Genomic DNA, 21,008 nt, shown 5'->3' with positions numbered 1-21,008 from the left:
ACTAGCTCTGACAATAAAAGATAAATAGCAGCTATATTTCTGTTAATTTTATTTATTTATTTGCAGTGCCTCATGCATGCTAGGCAAGTGCTCTACTACTGAGCAACATCCCAGTCCTGTAACCTAATTCTGAATTGACTCTTCTCTTCCCTTTCTCCTAAGCCACTGTGAACATTTCAATTATAGATAATTAGGAATAAAACAAGCATATCTAGAGCTCCCCCCACCGATTTACTGAAAATCTATGATGTGTCAACTAATTTTTATGGGAAGGAAAAGAAATACATAGAAGAATAAAGTATAGCCCGTGCAGTCAGAGGACCTTATAATCAAGTTGTCAACACAGATACATAAACAAATGAGAAACAGGAGATCCGTAAGAGAAGGACTGAGCATGGAAGTCGCTGGTTTCACAGGATGTTGACTGCCCCAGCTGCCTTTAAATCCCCTCCCAGTATACAGTGGGTGATAGTTTTGTTTTGTTTTTTTCTAGCTCTGGATTTTTTTGTTGTTGATGGTATAGTACAGTAAATATATGCTTGTATACTCCCCAAAGCATCGTCCACAGATTTCTACATAGTTCTAAAAGCACAGGGAGGTGTAGGAACAGGTGGGTGGTACAAGTGTGCAGTTGTCTTTCTTGAATTAAGACCTTGAGGTCATGTTGAACACAGCTGAGTTTGTGGGAGCTGTGCATCTCCTAATGATACAGGAAAACATAAACAAAAGCTTGGAATCTTTGTATCTTACCTGCTCCTTTGATTATTTTCAGTGACCAAAATCAAAACAAAAGCAAAACAAAAACAAAAAATGGTCAGTATTCCGCCATGTTTTGGTGGCTATAGTTGAAGACAGAGCACCCAAGACCAGGGTGCGATGTTTTCCAGCCCACCTGCTTCTTGTGTGAACTCGGAGTCTGGCGGGCTCTGCTTACTGCCTCACCTGTGTCCAGGGCCTGGTGAAGTCGACTCTTCCCCGCCAGAGGGCCAAGTGAAAACAAAACCTTCCTTGGCTTGTTTTCCTGACCTGGATGGGACAGTGCCCTCTGCTGCATCCTGCACTGCTCATGGGGCCTTGCTCTGTATGGTGGAAATGACCTGAATATTTCTGTGATGACTCTATCTCAGTGTCTGATGGAAAGTGTGTCATCAAAAAAAGGGATGTGATTAGAGGACTATGCCACATGGGCAAAATGTTTATTTTGAACAGAGAGCAAAATCTGTTACCCAGAATACTCCAATAAAACTGGAATATTTAGAGGGGAACGTAACTATGACATATATCACCAGTGGGAAATACTGCTAAATATTACTCAGATTTTTCCCCATTTTTGAAGCTAATAAAAATACAGCCCTGTTTTCTTAAATAGTTTTAGATTTTTCTTAAGTAGCTCTATTCAAGCATGGTTGGATTTCAAAAATACTTTTTCACCAAGAACTAACAAAATGTGTTGGATATGATTGCTTTTTGTGAGAGAACGATCGCAAGGCTCATATGTTCATCCATCCTGTGATTCTTGCCAAAGAGCATGAGGCCTGGATGACCTTGGCTCAGCTTTCTGGGATGCTTTTGGAATCAGGACTGACTGGTAGGCCCTTGACACGGATCAGCTTGAAGTCTTCCTGGATCTTCTGCTGACTGAAAGACATGTTGCCTCCAGTCATTACCCCTGTTATAAGGAAAGGAGTATGAATTCTTGAACAACTCTTGCTTCCTTTTCTCAGAAAAGGACTGTGTGCAGCAGCTCAGAGTTGCACTGCCTTAGTCAACAACCCTGTAGGAAAGCTCCAGTCCAGCCTGCGTCTCATTAACAGTCGTGCTTACTTTCTCTTCTGTGGTTGTGTATGTCTCCATTTTCCACCATCATCACTCTTTTGATGAAGATTTATCAGGCACCCTTCTCTATATCGAAATAGATTAATTTATTTTAGGAAGATTTTTCAATATCAAAAGCTAAAGCTGAAAGATATTTGGTTAACTCTCAGTTGACAACAACAAAAAATTAAATTCAGACCACTCCTCTGGCTATTGATGTTTTCTAAAGGTATTAACCATGTAATTTTTTAGCATGAGAGATAGTAATCACTAGGCCCTCAGCTAGTCTGATGCTTTGCAAGTATTATCCGGTATGGATTACTGCAGATGGTATTAGAGTCCCAGAGAAGCCTCCAAGCTGTTCCAGAGGGTCCCACAGCTCAAAGGGTCCAGGTGAGCCGGGGCAGGGGGCTGGGGGTAACACTTAACTTTTCACCAGTTCTTCGCAAATACCTGGGTTGTACCTCTTATTGCCCACTTTATGCGCTTAACAAACTCTGAGTCAGCTATTTTGGCTTATATGACACAGGGATTGCTAGGATAGGAGACTTTCAGTGCTAAAACTGGAAAAATCCCAGGCAAACCAAGATGAGTTCATTTCTAATTCAGAATCAGGATCAATTAGCAGAAAGGAATATCAATAGGTACTATCTTCTCAAATGAGCAACTTACCTGTTAATGGAGATAACTCCATCTCCTCCTGCACTTGTGATAAGGCATGCTTACTGTTCCCATCTGCTGGGTTGGGTAGCTTATTGGTTTTTTCATGGGCTTAGGACCAGCATTGTCTTCAGTGAGGTTATAACTGTGGGGCCCTCCATGTTTTCTTGGCCTCCAGAGGCCTGTTGCCTAAAGGAACTCTGACTCTTCCCTCTGTCAGTGCTTGGTTTGACAAGGTGAGGATGTAGAGATTCTGAGTTCTTTCCATTGGCCCTGTGGGTCTCGCTGTATTTACCCACTTAGGCTTTGCCTGTTACCTCCTAGCTAGTAAGGCCTGTCTCCCACTTGAAATGCTTGCCCTGCACTCTAAGCTCCTTGTAGCCCTCAGAATACACAGGGACTCTTTTCTTCTTCTGGTTAATCCTGTTCGTTCATCACATTTTAGCATTGACCCTGCTTCCTTGTGGAAACCTTCTAGGATCATACCAGACTGATTTGGGTGGGCTGTCCTTGCCTGTATTCTCACAGCTTCTTGTGCGCACTGTAGTTAGATTATACGCCACTAGAGCTGTAGTTGCCTTATTAGTTATCTGTATGACTTATTGTAGGCTCCTTGAGGAGAGGGGCATTATATTGTTCTCTGTTGTATCCCCCAGCATTGTCCACTCTGCCAGGCACATGGTAGGTACCAGAGAAGCTTATAAAAGGAGCAGCATGGTAGAAGAGCCAACAAGCCACAAACCTCCTTCTTCTACAGTTTGCTTTGGTCTTGCCTTAAGATCTTGCCTGTGGCTGTTGGTCACTGTCCTTTCAGTTCCCCGTGAGAGATAAAGCACACTAGATTTTTTTCAAAAGACTCAGTTCTCTCTATCCAGGGACCACCATCCACAGTAGTTAGGTCTTAGCCTTGTCCTGTAAGGCACTGGGAACTTTATGACAATACCTGAAATGGCTAGCCCAACAGGTAAGTGTTACATAAACATCAGTGGGAAGTGTAGGACTGAAGATTGTATTGTGTAGGGTGGGGCATCAATGTTATGTTTATTTTTATATATATGAATAAAATTATCTCTAGCCAGGCTCCATGGCCTGTGATCTCAGCTACTTGGGAGGTCGAGGTAGGAGGATAGCATTTGGAGATCAACCTCTGTAACCTAATGAAACACTGTCATAAAATAAAATTAAAATAAAATAAAATAAAATAAAAGGGCTACGAATGTAGATCAATGGTGGAACACTTGCCTAGCATATGCAAGGACCAGGGTTCAATCCCCAGCATCACATACACACTCATAACACAATTCTACAGTGACAAATATTTCAATAAGATATGTAATCTTCCCCTCAGTTTTGAAGATCTGGTGACTCACAGGCTATACTGTATTAAATTATTAATTTTAGATGTTTTCAGTTTATAATTTGATCGAGATTATTTTTCTTTCTCCCTAGTTAACATTAATCACTTCCTGTGAATTTTCCTGATATTAGGAAACAGCTGTTCCAGTATGTTTTTTTTTTCCAAACACTGACCAAAACTGGATTTTTGAGGAATGAGTTATATCAGAACTTGCAAATAAAAGCATAAACAAATATTTCTGCAGAATTCTACAGATTTGTCCAAGGTTGGAAACATTTTTGGACATTTTTTTAATACAGGTGGTGTTGTTTAGCTAATGCAGACTTTTGGCTCAAGAATGCATTGGAATTGTATCTCGATGACATGCTTGCCAAAAAATGGAGTGATATTGCAAAACACAGTTAAGGCAACTTATACTTCAATGCTTTCATTTTAACCAGATTCTGCTTTTTCTTTAAATGGCTCTTAACTACTTAAAACTCTTCTCTCCCCACATCCCCAACCAACACTGAATTGGTGTAGGATGCTTGACAATTTAGGAAACATAACTACAAATAAAAATGGTTTTTTGGGTCCTTACCATCTACTATAAGAAGTACAACATATTCTGAAATACCTGTTATAAAAGGTAGAAAGTGGAAAAGTATAAAGTCAGGGAGAAAAGTGGTTTTACTGAACCTAAGAATGAGGGAATCCTTGGGAGAAGACATGACTTTCATACCAGATTTTTAAAAAAATAATGAAGCAAAACTTAATTTAGGTCCAAGTTATTTAAGTTATTTTGCTTGCTTAAAAAGGTACATTAAGGATGGTCCATTATGTGAGCCATCATTTTTACACATTTACTAAATTCACTAAACATTTCTTGAGCCTCCAGAACAGCAAACCTGTTGGATTCCTGATGCTTTGCGTAAAGGTTTTCCAATAGGAAACGCCATAGAATTGGTACTCTGAATAATAATCCATTTTGCACAAAATCTATCTCTTCAGTTGACCTCACAAGCTTCCTTTCACAAGGAGTCCTATGGTTCAAAGAAAAAAGAGACTCCAACAGTGGTCTTGGCCAAGTCCAGCATTCAGGGCCCTACCCAAGACACCAGACTGGTCTGTCTCCCAGTTTTCCCTAATGTTCATTGAGAATTGTCCTGCTCCCCAGCACCCTAGCAAGACTTACCTTGAAGGTCAAGGTGGATATAAGTGGACTTTGAAAAGCAAATCGAAAGCCAAACAGTTTGCCAAGAAGCAATGCCACAGCTTTGTTTAATGATGTTTAAACAAAATATGGCAGTTGCATATTATTTATTAAATACCATAAAAATGATGTTTATCAGAATTGCAAGTTTGGGGAATATATTTGTAGCAAATACACATATTAATTGTGGATGATCATGGACTATAAAGAAGTCATTCAAATTCATAATATCAATATTTTAGTCCATGAATGAGCAAAAAATATAAACATTATTTTTCAAGGTAACAAACTTAATGAATAAACATGAAAATGTTTATATTTATTATCTTAGAAAAGCAAGATAGAAATTGCCCTAACAATACCATTTTACATATAAAATATCAAGATCTTAGGAACTGTTCGTTATTTTGTTGATATTATAGTTAGTAAAAACCCCATTAAGAAAAGCAAGGAATTAGGCTCGGTGACTCACACCTGTAATCCCCAGTGGTAAGGAGGCTGAGCCAGGAGGATTGTGAGTTCAAAGCTAGCCTCAGCAAAAGTAAGGCACTAAGCAACTCAGTGAGACCCTGTCTCTAAATAAAATACAAAGTAGGGCTGGGGATGTGGCTCAGTGGTTGAGTGCCCCTGAGTTCAATCCCTGGTACCCCTCCTTCCAAAAAAAAAGCAAAAAAGTAGGCAATTCTACGCCTTAGAATTTAAGGGAGCTAGAAAAATAAGATAAAGAAATGAAACAGCTAGAGCATAACAATGCCCAATGTGATTATATTTGTAATAACTGGAAGTAACAAATATTCAGCATTGGGGGGTGATTTAGTAAATTATGGCTTTTCATCATGAATGAAAGACTTTGAATATTTAAAATTTAAAGAGAAATGAAGAAACAGTAGCCATCATTCATGGAGTTTGGTAGCACTTGCTAACTTTTTTCTTTTTAATCTTTATAGCAACTATATGTAAGAGGAATTACTAGTCCCATTTTATAGTTTAGAAAATTGAGGCTTAGAGTTTAATTGTCCAGGAGCAGCTTTTTCGCTGAGGATTCAGCATTCACCCCAGATCTCTCCATCTGCAAAGCCTATACGACGTTTATTATTAGTGGCTTATAATCTGCAGCCAGAGTCACATAAAAACATATGTCTATCAAAAGTAACAGGCAAAAATAGATATCAGCACTAGCATGGTGGGAATATGTGTAGATTCCAAAGAAGCTTGCCATATTTTTTAAAGTGCTACTGCCCTTTGAGTGGAAACATAGGGGAAAAGATAAGTTGAGTGTAATATTTCAATATATTGTTTACTCTGACTTTTAATATATTCTGTCTTAAAGTGTAAAAAAATGGAAATATATGTGCATTTTTTTAGATTTCACACTGACTTTGGCATTATCAGAATTCTTTCCCCTTCAGCTCATCCACTTGTTAGTTAAGAACATACACTGCTAGCTTCTCGATTAAGAACAAAATTTTAGTCTGTACATTAAGAATGGTGACCAGGTACAACCAGAGAAATGAAAAGTTGTACTCCATTTGTGTACAGTGAATCCAAATGCATCCTCCTGTCATGTATAACTAAATAGAACAAACAATAAAAAAAAATATAATAATAAATTTGGAAGTGTTGAAATTAAAAAAGAAGAAGGATAGGGACCAGGCAGAAGAGTCCTGACAAACAGCCCAGACCAGCTCTTCCAGCCAGGAGCCAGTCTCGAGGTAGGGATAATGGGGTGGTTCCACTTGGTTAAAGTAGGCCAGTTTCTCCTCTTGGGCAGCTATCCCTGGGACAGAGACCTTGCACAATGGGGCAAAATGTCAGCATCTTGCTTCCTTTTTAGCTTTGGAGTTCAGGACTTAATTTGTGTTTCTTTAACACATATGGCATTGCTTTATAAAGTCATCATTCTTGCCAACAGCTAATAATAGATTTCTCTGATAGACTTAAAGCATAGGGTTGGTTTTTCCTTTTTCTTTTTTTCAACTTGGCCCCACCTTCGTGGAGCATATATCATTTATTGCTATAGTAGGGTTCTTTACGTGCATCATTACATCTGTTTTGCCATTTGAGATAACATTATATCAGAATTTATGAGTAAAAGCAAATAGACCTGACAGTGGAGTTGCTTCCAGAGCTGTCCATTCGGGGTCACTCCTGACTGTGTAGGTGGGGAAATGGAAGCACACATAAATTAAATGACTTGCTGAAAGTCACTGGTAGAGAGGAGAGAGCTGGAAGCCAGGCCTGTAGATCTGGTGTTCATGCCACTTGTTTTTTTCCTTGAGAATTTAAGTTAAACAAGAAACAAATATATTCAGGCAAATCAGAATCCAATTGCCATGTAAAAATGGGATCTTCCAGGGCTCCAATTTTATATTTTATAGTTGCAGTAAACTTTATAGTAATAAAAGGAATGCAAAAGGTTATCATGTACATTCTAGACAAAAACTTTTTACAGTGATGGAAAAACCTATGCTGTTCCACACAGTAGCCACTTCTGTGGCTACTTGACCACTTGAAATGTGACTCATATAAGTGGGAAAGTGAGTTTTTAATTGTATTTAATTTATATTTAAATACCCATACATACTAGTCTCTATTGGGCAGTGTAATTCCTTGCCATCTCCCCTTGAATGCCTCAGAGTTAACCAGCTCAATCAGAGTTCTTGATTTTCTTCCTCGATCAACCTGTTTCTCTTCCTGAGTAAGTGAAGTCATCATTGACCCAGTTGCTTGAGCAAAAAAAAAAAACCTAGGTGCCATGCCTCACTTGCACTTCATCAGCAAGTCTGAATTGCTTTACCTACAGGACCCATACCAGATCCACCCACTTTTCTCCACCCTAGGCCAAGGTACCATCACATCTCACCTGAACCGTCAAGTGGCTTCATAGTTTGTCACCATTTGCCTACTGTGGCCTCTTCCATATGCCTTGCACATGCTAGGCATGCACTGTACCAATCAGCTACATTCCCAGCCCCTCCTATTTACTCTTTGGGGACAGGGTCTCATAAAATTGAGCAGACTGACTTCAAACTTTTGATCCTCTTGCCTTAACCTTTTGAGTGACTGGGATTACAGGCATGAGCCACCACACCCTACTGAATTTACTTCTTTGTGTACATGTTCATTTTCTGTCTCCCATTACTGTATAAGGACTTCAAATCAGGAATATTATTTACCTTATTCACTTCTATGTCTCCAACATCTATACCACGCCCAGCACATAATTTGCACTCAGTAAACCTCTCAATAATAACAAATTAATGTTATTATTTATTACCATTAGGTAATAAAAGATGAGCTATCTAGAGTCAAACTACAGATTTAGAATTTGATTGTTAATGACAGATGATGCTGATATCCATGTACACTAGAAACTAGTGCACAGGTATCTTATATTCTGGATGCAGTAGGAAGTTATGACTGCTTTCATTTATCTGTGAGTGACAGACTTGACCACAGCCTCAGTGCAGTCTCTGATGGGAGATAGAAGGTGCTCTTCTCTCTCTAGAGGTCTGTGTATGTCCCAGATCTTAAGACTTTCGTTGTTTCCACTATTTAGACAAAAAGAAGAGTCTTTCTACAAGGTCACTTTTCATAGTCACGCAAGAGGAATTTAGAAGGTAATGGAAAGAAACATATCATAGAATGCTAGGGCAGAGATTGTCCAAGCCATGTTCAGGCAGCCAAAGGAGATTTTTCAACATGTGTCTTTCTGACATTCTTCCCCTCTGGCCAGCCAGAATCATCGGCATGCTGTTACCTAAGATCCGCATGCAAAGTAGAGTGAGCTGATGAACTCACTGGAGACACGATCGAATCTGACAAGCTTTGGGTTACTTCTTTTCCCTCTGTTAGTGAAGAGGCCTAGAAAGTGATTGTCTCCTTTTTACTGACTGAATTTAAAAGATGAGGTTAAACTTATTTGTTAAATTTCATGTTCAGAGACTGTCTATCCTGGAGTTTTCATTCAGCCCCTGCTTGTAACCCTGTCACCCATCCTACCAGTACTGATCCAGTGTTTTCCTGTGTGCCCCTTTATTGAGCATCTATTATACTCTAAACACTTTGCTAGGTCTTGGAGAGAAAAGATGAGTTAGAAGAATGATTTTCAACCATCAGGGATTCTGTAAACAAATGAGTTGAGAAACCAGTACATGAAAAATTGAAGGATAAGAGCTACTTAAAGTAACAGGAAGCATGAGCACAGTTAGCATAGATGGCTGTGGAACCTAGTTGGTGGCGGGTATGGTAGAACTGTGAAGAGTACAGGCTCTGAACCAGACTGGCCGGGCTCACAATCTGGCCCTGCCATTTATAAGCCTTATGACTATAGGCTACTGAATGAACTTCTGTACCTCAGTTTGCTTACCTGCTAAATGGAGCAATAAAATCTACTTCATAGGATTACTAAAAGGATTTAAGGCATTTGTGAAGCACTTAGGTATAGCTCCATAAAGACCAGCTTTTATTGTTACCAGCAACCATCAACTGAGTTGAATGAATACTGCTTGTTTCTTTTACCACAGAGTTGTCCCTAGGCCATTTGGGGAGTTCATAAGGATTCTCAGAGGTGGTGACTTTTGAACCAAAGCATGAAGACAAGCTGATGCTATAGGGAAAGGACGTTTGGCAGAAAGAACAGAATCTGCAAAGGCAGAGGAGGATGGGGGGTGTTTAGAACCCTATAGATAATTCTGGATGGCTGAAAGATAAGATGCCCATGAGGAGTTGTACAATGTGGGGCCGGTACGAGGTCATGGGAATTTTTTTAGACAAGGTTGAGGAACTGGACTGGACCATAAAGCCTAGAGGAAGCCTCGGGAGGGTTTTCATCAGGTTCATTGCTCACTGTAGGAGGTGGGCGACAGTGCTCTGCAGCATCCTGAGCTCGTGGCCTGTGATTCTGCAGCATGGCTGACCAATTGACCAACCCCTTTCCAGTGTGATTTGGGCATGGAGCTCATATGTGGATCTGAGCTTGCTCACTGAGTTTGATTTGGGGATGGAGGGAAGGCTTTGGATTAGTAAGGTGAAAGAGGATGTATTTTCTTTTTTGTTTTGCAGAAGTGGGAATTGAACCCAGGGTCACTCTACCACGGAGGTACACCCCAGCACTTTTTTTATTTTGAGACAGGGTCTCTGAATTGCCTAGGGGCCTCGAACTTGGAATCCTGCTCTCTCAATCTTCCGAGTCACTAGAATTACAGGCATGTGCCACAGTGCCCAGCACACAGGATGTGTTTTCTTAATTCTTGTCTACTTCATTCTTCCTGTCTGAGGTCTCTAGCCCTGTGGAACAGATGCAAAGGTTGATCTCTTTCAGGCCCCTTGGAAGTCTGATGAAAGATATTGGCCCGTCCCTCTGGCAAGCCACAAAGACAAGTATTTCTAGAGAGCACAGCTTAAACTCCCCTCCTTCTACCCTGGTTACCCAAACAGGCCCCCACGTCTGTCACAGTCTCTCTGACCCCATCCTGACTTGTGGTTTTCATGCTCCTGCTCCAGGTTGTTTCTTAATTTAATTTGCCAGCACAGCCAGTACCTCTTTCATCTGCTGTCACTGCTATTATCTAACCATGTTATCATGAGAGCAGACTTTGGATCATTTGATGGTTATAATTAAAACTGAAAGTAATGATCTTATTCTGAGCTGTTCAGATTTAATCAAGAGCATAGTGGCTTAGAGTATGCTCTAGAGGCAGACTCTGTCACCACCTGTAACCTTGGGTAAGGGACTCAACCTCTGTGTGCCTCAGTTTTCTCAACACAAAGTGGGAACGATGATGGACTTACTCCATAAAGTTTTTGTGAGGATTAACTGAGGTAATGAACAAGAACAGGTCCTGGAGCATAGGAGTGCTGTATAAGTTATTTGCTGTCACTGCTTTATGACTTTTATTAAAATGACACCATGAAACAGGGTAATGATAGATTACTGGGAGAGGAAATAGGTGAATAAAATCTCCATGTGTGCTGGACTTGCTTTGGAGCCTTGCCAGTACCTGAAGGCCAAGAACATACTCCCTAGACCAGTGCTGTCTAGTGTGCAGCCACTAACCCGTTTGGCCAGCCTGAGTCGAGATGGACTGGTTCTTAAAGATTTGCTATGCAAAATCAAGGCAGGGGAGGATGTGGGGAGATGCTGCAGATATGCACAAGAGAGCAGGTATGCTGGAGGAGCAAGTTTAGAGATGTAATATAGGACATGAGGACCAAAGATAATAAAATCCCATTGTATTAGGGACTTTTATTAAGATTTTAGCTACTCTTGTCACAAAAAGTATGTAAGATAATAGATACGTTAATCATCTTCATGATACTAACCATCTCACTATATCTAGAAAACACTGTAAACCTAAAATATACACAATAAAATTTATTGAAAAAAAGTTGTAAAATATCTCAGTTTTTATATTGATTACATGTTAAAGTAATAATATTCTGGATAAATTAAGCTATGTTAAATATGTTATTAAAATTAGTTTCATTTGTTTCTTTTCACCTTTTTAATGTGGCAACTGGAACATTTAATATTGTTTGTGGGGCCGGCATTATTATTTCTGTTGAGCAGCAATATCTGAAGCTCACCATTATCAGTAAGACACAACTTCATGGGTTTTTACATGATCAGGTGGCCCCATTTGAAAGCCTGGTGTGGACCAATAGTTTGTTTGGTTCCATAGAGGCAGCCATGGCTCGGTCCTAGCAGAAGGCAGCTGAGGGACCAAGGCAAGAGCAGCAGTAAGGATCTCACTGACTTGGAGGGATTTGGACGAAAACACTACCATTTATAGTTATACTGGTCTCGGACTTTCAGCACGCCCTGAAGTAGATGAGAGAGTGCTCTCTGTTCAGGAAGTTGAAGTACGTAGGCGAAAAAACACTCCCTATTCCATTCAAAGCCAGAAAAAGCTTTGTTAATCTTTAACTAAAAGAATAAATACTCAAACATCATGGCAGTCACTTGGGATTGGAAGCACACTCTTTCCAAGTGACTGACTTATGGAATGTTTGTTTAATTCTATTTCAGATTCATCCTACCATTGAAAACCTGAAAACATTGGACCACACAAGGTCTTACTGGTAAGTTCTCTTTCATTATTAAAACAAAGTGACCGTATGACATTATTTTTGAAATGACAGTCATCCTTCTAAGTTAGATGCATCCCTACCAGTACTATGACTAGATGTCTATTTATTTGCTCTTTTTTTCTCTCCCAAATGATTTACAATGTTTTCATGCCTTAAACAGCAACCCATGTTCTTTTGCTAAGAACATGGGCAGTAGAGAGATTCATGAGTATGCCAAATACTATTAAAATAAAGCCTTTTTTTTTTTTTTTGGTAATGAAACTATTTCCAGGCCCCTGTTGATGGTCTGCTTATTTCAAGCAGTATCCAAAACAACAGTGTTTCTTTAGCCAAGGAATTCAGACAGTTCCTTATACTATGTTGTAATGAAAATTGGCTCATAAGCTCCAAGATAGAGCTGTACTCTTCTTAATGCTTTATTTATTTTTTTTCTCATCTGTCATCTCACCTAAACATGATGGTTGTGTTAAAAATTTGGCAGCGGAAGAAAATATCCTTTAGAGCTAGGAAAATAATGTGCTTTTTAAGTGAAGAAGTTTTTTGGGCTTCCTGGGACATCAGTTCTGATAATAAAGTTGTACTAGTACTTGTGATATGTATGAGTTAGCTTTTGTTGCATAACAAACCACCCCAAAATTTACTTACTCACAATAGCAGTCATTTATGTATCTCCCAATTCTGTGGGCTGGCTCTAAATCTCCCAATTCTGTGGGCTTGCTCTTGATTTGGGCTGGACTCAGTTGTGATTCATCTGTTTTCAGCTAGAACTCCTCTTGTGTCAGGTCCAGGTCTGGGATTCACCTCACTGTCAGCTGACATGATAACAATGGCTAAGCCACCTGCCTCATGGCCCTTCAAGATGCTCTTCATTTGTTCATGTTGGTGTTTGGGCAGGGTGTCAAGAGACAGGCACATATACGAGGCTGAGGCTCAGAGTGGACACAGCAGCACTTCCGTTGCATGCCCTTGACCGAAGCAAGCTCTGTGGCTAGCCTGGATTCAAGAGCTGTAGCTTTGGGTTCTCCTCTTGATGAGAGTTGCTGCAGAATCACAATTCGAGGAGTCTGGATACAGGGAGGAGGGTAACTGTAGTCATATTTCTGAGTCACATGCAAACAGCTGTGTAAAATTAGAAGAGCATGGAGAAAGAGAGGTCTCAGGTAAGACTCCTGTCTCCTGGCCCGTTCTTTCGCCCCATCATGGTGGCCAGCCCCCTTGGAACCCTTCTTATTCTTTGCCATCTGGCATCACAGTCAGTTCAGCAGGTTCCTAGGTGGTCCTGCCTATCCAGGTGTTCACCCTCGAGGCCTCCCTTCATTCTGCATAGCACTGCCACATGAGTTGTCCTTCAGTTTATGTATCAGGACCTTCCTCTGCTCAGAAGCCATCCGTGCCTCCCTCCTTGCCATCCATCACGCAAGCCTGGGCTCCACTCTCTGGCTCCTCCATTCCCTTGCTCACCTCCTGCCATTCCCTTTTTTCTTGCCAGACTAATCTATTTATCATCTCTCTTGAGGGCATCTCGTTCTGCTTATTCCTTCCCTGCTTTGAAATCCTTCCCATTTTGTGAGGCCCAGTAAAATCTTCCCTCCTCTGTAACGCGGCCCTGCTCCTGCCATCTGTGATCTCAATTACTCTGACCTCTTCGAGAACTAAGCCGCGTCATTCAGGGTTCACTGTGCTTTCACCTTGGCTAGTCTTCCTTCCTCAATTGCTTTGTTAGTTCTTGGAGAGCAGAAGATCACACGTCTCCCTCGTGGTACCTAGCACAGGGCTGAGACTACAATAGGAACGTAGTCAGCCAGGAAGCAGCATGAACTCTGCTCTGGTTCTCCCACCAGTAGCTCATCAGGGTCTGTTGAAATACAGACTCATAGTCCCTTCCACTGGATCATCCACATTTGTCAAGCCTGGGGTGGCCCTGGGGATCTTAGAGCCCTCACATGTTTCCCATGTGATACTTTGTGGTTGACGACTTGTTATGGAGAGAACAAGAAATGTAAGGCCTGGGTTTGAGCTTGGCTCTGAGACCTTACAAACTCAACCTCTCTGAGCTACAGTTTCCCCAGCTGCAAAATGGGAATAATATTTAGCTTGATGATTACCAGGAAGATCAAAAAGGACAATGTATATAAAATGCTTTTATAAATCATAAAATGTAATTGCCATGCATTAATTGATTGTGGATCTCTAGCTCTCCGGTGTTATGAAAAAGACAGTTACGTGCATGCTGGAGGGACAGGAATAGGCAGAGTAGTTGAGTGGTAGTGGAGGGAATGGTGGGATTAATAATCATAGCAGCAATAATAGTAATTAGTGTCTTCTGCTTACTGAACGTGGAGGGTATACCTGGTATTGTGCTAATGGTTTTACATAGAATTACTTGAGATTTATAGGAAGATTGCCTGTTCACTTGCATCTGTACCACTTTTTTGCAGTGTATTCCACCATTGGTGAATTTTTCCTGTGGGTTTTTTTTTTTTAACTCTTCAAAATTCCTTGTTAAAATGTATGGTTCCTGAGAAAGCAAGGACCTTTTTATCAATCATTGACAATTTACAGTCAAGTACAAGGTCCTGCAGAGGGGGGATACCTTTGGATTTGGTGGAGGAGTTAAGAAAGGGAGGGCAACCCAGAATATTAAGAGAGGGTAGGTGTGAGTGCCCCGGCAATGGACCTCAGGGTGCTCAGCTGCCTCAGAAAGGGTGGAGCATACAGGCAGTAAGCCAGAGAGCAGGAAGAGGTGGGAGGGGACTAAGATGTTGGCTGACATGGCAGCTTGGCCCAGGGACATTCCTGGTCCACCACCCTGAGCGTGCTAGGTTGCAGCTTCCCTGTAATGACTGCCATCCATCATAGGCAGCATTTGTGAAGTTGTCCTCCACTCACGTGTGTTTGTGACTCTGGGTGTTTTACGTTTTGATTGCCACCTGATCTAGTCTGTGTGCTTGCCCTCCATCAAAGATTTTTCAGTTGCCTTTTAAATAGTCATGCAGTGTAATGGGATTCAGAAAAATAAGGAAGGAAGGAAATGTATGGGGAAGAAAAAGTAAGATGAAGTCAGAAATAAGATTAGGTCCCAGCATGTGATGGGAACCTGTTCATTTGATAGCAAGTCCCACAGTCTTGTCCCTGGGCTTCTGCAGTCAGTACCAAAAGGAAAACACACATCGTTGGCAATTTGCAGTGACTAGGAGGAGTGAAAAGCACACTAGTTACTCACAAGAAGCAAGGTTGATGGTGATTCAAGACTCGGGAGCTTCTACAGAATGCTCGTAAAGATGATAGCACAAAGGGTAACACAGTGTCCCTACAATAAGTATAATAATGGAGGCCTGCTGTCAGTGGCGGCAATTGATGTGACACCCAAGAGTAGTCCAGAGAAGCCTTCCAGGCCAGGCGTGCACTTCTCCACTGGCCTTACTTAACCCCAAGACAAAACTTAATAATTTCAACTGGAATAACAAGTACATGTATGTATTCATATCCCCCCTTTCTCTGCCTTGCTTCTGATGGACTTCACAGATTGTCACCACTCTTGATGCTGACCCTTGACATTGGGCTGTGGTCCAGGTTTGGCACTGGGTTGACACTGACTACTCTCCTTATTCCAAAAGAATAACAGACAACCTTCCTGACAGTACTCTGTGATTCTATTTCTCTCCAGTCCCAATTCTTTTAACTTATTATGCAGTCTGTGGGGTGGCTTCTCCATGCAGAGCTGTCTGTTTTGACCTGTGCAATCTTCTTCCTTTGCACCACCTGTATCCTTGTTTTGAACCCCGTAACTCTAGGCCATTTCTTACACTAAAGTGTTCAGTACCTCTTGGGGGCAGTTTGAGAAGCTTGTGGGACTTGACTCCAAGTGTGTGTTTGAGGGAAGCCAGCTATAAACCGCGCTATCATTGCCCACTGCTAGGTCTCTTCTCTAGGTCTGACTTTGATATATATTCCAGGAGGTGGCATCTGCTTGGAAGCAGCACTGTTACGATGAACCATCGGTGCAGAGAGTGGCATGGAGGTTGGGCTGAGCCTGAACTTTTTGCAGAAATGTCACAGGAAGAAGCAGTTTTAATTAAGTCAGGTTTATTGTCAGAAGTCCAGAATTCCCTAAAGGACTATCCATGAAGGGGAATTTCCTTCAGGACTTTATTTTCCTTTAGATCAGGTTTGCTAGTTAGAATTATTTGGGTTGCAATCAATAAAAATCCAGCTCTAACTTGTTGACCGAGGTAACTGGTGTGTTCATGCTGCCCAGGCTTAGACACAACTCTTCAGTGGCTCAAGAGATATGTTCAGGCCATTCTGTTCTCTCTCCCACACTTCTGTTTAACTCCATCAGCTATGTTCTCAGGCTTGCTGTCCCTCATCACAGTGGCAGAGGTAGCTGTTGGCAGCAGCCACTGTTTTCACAACTATAAATTCCAGTGAAGAGTGACTCTGCTGTAGTTGAAACAGTAATACCAAGGAGTCCTCTTCATTGATTATTGCTTGTTTGAGTCAGTGTGGCCAGTATCTCTTTGATAAGCATGTTCCTGTGTCCCATGAGAGAGGAAAGATCCCACCAGCATCACATAGAAGGGGTTCCCTATGAAAAAGGGAGGGGTCATGTTACTAGGGGAAGGCAGGAAAGAGGATGCCAAACAGATAAAATTTCCATGTGCCAGAAATCCTTAATTTGGAATCCACTAAACTTGAAAGCTTGAAAATTAGATTCAGCCTTGGTAGCATCGAATAACTGTTTCACGTTTGATGTCATGATTCAGAATATCAGCAGTGAGCATGTGGCAAAGATGAGTGATGACCCCACTGCGGGGTCTGGTAGGCAACTCGGCCTGCGGATCTCAGGCTGCAGCCCAAAGATCTACAGGGGTCATTCTTAACCTGTAGGCAATAATTGAGTTTCAGTGTATTGAGAACCTTCTGTAACTATTTGCAAAATTATGCATGTATGTTCGTGCCCATTTTTACTGGAGAAAGGAATCAGGTTTTCTTTCCATCATTTCCTCCTTAGACTCAGCTCTTCCCCTGCTGCTAAAGAGCCATTGCTTGACTTTCTCTGGCTGGTTTAGATTTGACTGGCTTGGTCTTGGCTCCACTAGTGAAGTTTAGTGTCCATGATAAACACAGCTCCTGATGGAACAGACACAGTGATGTCAGTGGCTGAGCATGTTGCATTAAATTATATGTTCAGGTTTTCAGACTTATATATAAACTTTTCATGATCACAATTACAATTTACCTAATACCAGGCTCTGCCAAGCACCCTATGTGTACTATCTGAACTATGTATTTATACACAGGACTCTACTCCTGAGAACCTGGTTCCTTATACTGCCTCCTTCTAGCTGCTTCTGTGGGATTACAGGATATTTACTCTTCCTTTCACTCCTGCCTGCTATTAAGGGTCCCCTTTCTCCACCTTCCCACCCATAAGTGATATAATCATCAAAGCCCAGTGTTGGAGGAGACCACTAGGATAATGCAGTTCAGTGGGTCTCAAACTCTGCTCTTTTCTAGCTCAGGGACTCCTGAGAAAAGAAAAATGAGCAGGACTCAAGTCCCTGGCTTCCTTCAGTCACAAACATTCTGCAGAAAGGCCCTTGTCTGGAAGAACACAAGAGTTCAGGGTTAGATCTCAGATAAGGTTGAGTACAAGTTCTGATCCCTCTGCTCATCTACCTTTGTGACTCTGTGCAAGTTGCCTAACCTCTCTGAGCCACAGTTTCATTATCTGTCAAAGGGACAGAAATGTCTGCCCCATAGAGTTGTTAGGGATGATAAATGAAGTAATGTCTATGAAGTCCCCAGCCTGGTACCTGGCACACAGTCAATGCTTAGCAAGGTAAACTGTAAGACATGCTCATGGGCCATAATTAAGCCCCAGTTTGATTCTTATATGTCTCTACTCCTTTCAAGTTTACTCAGTCAGGTGTGTTTTCTCCCATTTCCTGGTTACTTTTAGACAGTGAAGAGTCCTGAGGCCACTTAAAGTCAACCCTACCTCCCTGTGAGTACCCATGCACACATATTCATTTTGGAAATCTGCAGTGTGCTCTAAACAGTCAGCATTCATTCTGAGGGAAGTCTGCCATTGGGACCAGGGACCAGGGACAGATGCCAGGTCTTTCTAGGCAGTGGGGGAGGGAGAGGGTGCAAATCCTTCCTGATTGCATCGTTACACCTGCCCCGAGCCCTCTGAACCTGGCTGATGGGGAAGAGGAACCTCTTTCTCCCCTGGCTTCCACCCTGGCTTCTTCAGGACTAGCTGCTGCTGGACATTTCTCTCTGGACCTCCTGGAATCAGGAATTGCCTCCTCTCCTTCTGCCTCTGGTTTCCACGGGGCCCTCTTTTGGTGTCCTTTCAGACTCAGGGCAGGCCTCCAGAGAGCACCAGTTCTGAGGAGCCTGGGGCTACATCCAGGTGCCCAGGGTGTCCTCATTCCTTTAGCCCCCAGTATGGGAGGGAACACAGCCTTCTCCGCTGTCTTTTGCAGCTTTTGTTCCCTCAGGCAGATTTCACATAGGAGCCACCTAGGAGATACCGGTCAAACCCCTGCCTCTGGGCCTGAGGGGGAAGGTCAAACCTCTTTACCTCACCCACCTGGGTCCTAGGAATCAGAGCTTTTCCAAGGGACCTTCCTCCTCTCTTTCCATTGTCCTGACAGTTTATAGCCTCCTTATGGGTCTAGAGCCAGTTAGGTTGACTTCTTAGAAATTTCCATGTAATGGTCTGGGCCCTTGCTTTGGAATTTCCCATCAGTCTCGTCTTGATGCCGCAGTGGAAACTTCCACTTCAGCATTTGTTAACTCTCAACCCCTGACCCAGTCAGTATAAGAAACTCCACTCCGGTGCCTGAAAAGTGGTTCTTCATCCTGTGCTTGAAACTTGTCCAGGCATGGGGGTGCTTACTCTGCCTCCCTATCCCTCCCTCTCCTCTCTTCTCTCCCTCTCCCTCTTCCTCTTTTCCTCCCTCCCCAATCATCCGATTCGATTTTCCAATGAAGTTGTTGGAAAGGTGCCATTCCTACCAAGCCAAACCTAGCTTCCAGTAAACTTTGAGGGGTCAGAAAGTTGTGTGTGTGTGTGTGTGTGTGTGTGTGTGTGTGTACACACGCGCGCGCGCGCTGAGAATATGCCTCATCCGAGAATATGGGTCTAAGTAGGAGGGTTCCAAAGTGAGGCTGGAATACCCTGTTCTCTGAGACCACAGAGAAGCCTTTGATCTGTGTCTCCGGGTAGATTTTCTCTACCTGCATGCCAAAGTGCACTTGATAATGACCTCCACAGAAAGCTAGTTGTGTATTTGGAAGCTGTGCTCAGTCACCATTTCTCATGCTCAGGACCCTGACATAGTTTTTCTTGATCTGAGGGCTGATTTGCTGTGCTGCATGGGGGCATTTGGATCAGGGCTCCATGCACAGTTTCTGAACTCTGCAAAAATTTCAAGCTTTGCAGAATGTGCCCCACTTGGATCCAAAGACTCTTGCCCTCCACCTTTTTAACAAGTTTGCTTTAATGCTAAGATTTTCTTTGGAGTCATCCATTTTCTGTCTTCACTGGCCCCAGCACTTTGATCTCAGCCTCTCTGCCAGCAGGCCCTCCTTTGTCATGTGCAAGTTGAGCCACTGTGGTGTTGGGTCCTGAAACAATTAGGTCACTCTGTGTTTAGGCCCCCCACCCAAAATGAAGGCAGCAACTCAAATGAGCAAATGATACATGCTAGCAAAAAGCTTGGGTCAGCTAAAGTTGCAGTCACTCTGGGACAGTGGTCTTAAGAATGTATGAAATGCTTTCCATCGTGGACTGGTTCCCTTGGCAAGACTGAACAAGTATACAGATGTGAACAATGGTAGATGGCAGAATATATCTGCCTCCTTCCTTTCCTCCTTTCCCTTCCCATAGACGTATCACAAGGGCCTGTGCCCAGATGATGTTGGAGCCAGAGGCTCAGAAAGCAGAACTGAACTCCCCTTAGACAGCTCACCTGTCTTCTCTTGGCCTAAAAACACAGAGCAGCTTCCATTAGGCCACTCAAAGATATGTATGCAAATATGAAATAGCTAACAGACTACAAACTAAAATATACTTTCTGTTTACCTATATTGTACAACAGGGAGGTAACACAGTGTAGGCAGACAAACTAGAGTTCAGATCTTTCCTCAGCTACTGAGACACTTTAAACAGGTGACTTAACCTCTCTGAGCCTCAGATTCCTCGTCTGTTAAATGGAGATAAGTCCATTTGCCTCACAAGATAGCAGTACTAAACGAAACATTGCACACGATGAACTCAGCACAGTGGCCTGTCATTCAGGATACATTCAGATTATTATTTGCATTTGACTGTTTTCACATTTTCTTGACATATTTAAACCCCTAAGAAAGTAGCCCAACTCTCCACCAACAGGTTTTTTTTTTTTCTAGTCAAATAGGAATTTGAGAGAAAATCAAAATATGTGCATCTGTCTGCCTTGTAGAACTCATCAGTTCTCTGTGGCAATGTGGCAGGCACTGAGAATCAGGCTCAACCTGTAGAGCCCCAAATCCATCGCAGAATACCTGCATGGCCATGGGCAGGTCACTTGCCTCTTGAAGCCTCAATTTCTGCACTAAACAGGGATGATACTGCATAGGGTTATGGAGAGAAGTAAGTGACACTGTCTGAAATGTGCAGTACAGGTGTGGCTCTGCAAGCGCCAAGTCCTGGTGGCCACCATTTTCCCATCCTAGCAGTATCTCCACTGGCAAAATAAGAATTTGCAGAAACTGTTCTCCTTGGGATCAGTGGCTCCATGAGGACACTGATATAAGAATTGTGCTCACTGTTTTGTTCAAGAAAACATTTAGTGGTTGGTTTGCTTAGAAAGACCAAACTGTAGCACATATGAA

The 21,008-nt window shown here is 42.2% G+C and overlaps 1 protein-coding gene across 6 annotated transcripts in view; it reads left to right on the top strand.

Moving 5' to 3' along the window:
* GNG12 (G protein subunit gamma 12) overlaps nt 1–21,008 on the top strand; it is a 125,532-nt gene that overhangs the window by 41,773 nt on the left and 62,751 nt on the right. For all 6 annotated transcript variants that reach the window (XM_079133569.1, XM_079133564.1, XM_079133565.1 and 3 more), the window contains exon 2: nt 12,055–12,107. The gene's annotated coding sequence lies outside the window, so the exon portion shown is untranslated. The remainder of the gene's footprint in view (nt 1–12,054; nt 12,108–21,008) is intronic.

The sequence above is a fragment of the Sciurus vulgaris genome, assembly GCF_902686455.1.
Source record: "Sciurus vulgaris genome assembly, chromosome: 1".
NCBI lineage: Eukaryota > Metazoa > Chordata > Mammalia > Rodentia > Sciuridae > Sciurus > Sciurus vulgaris.
Note: the sequence above shows the minus strand (reverse complement) of the source record. Positions and strands in the feature narration are given on the sequence as shown.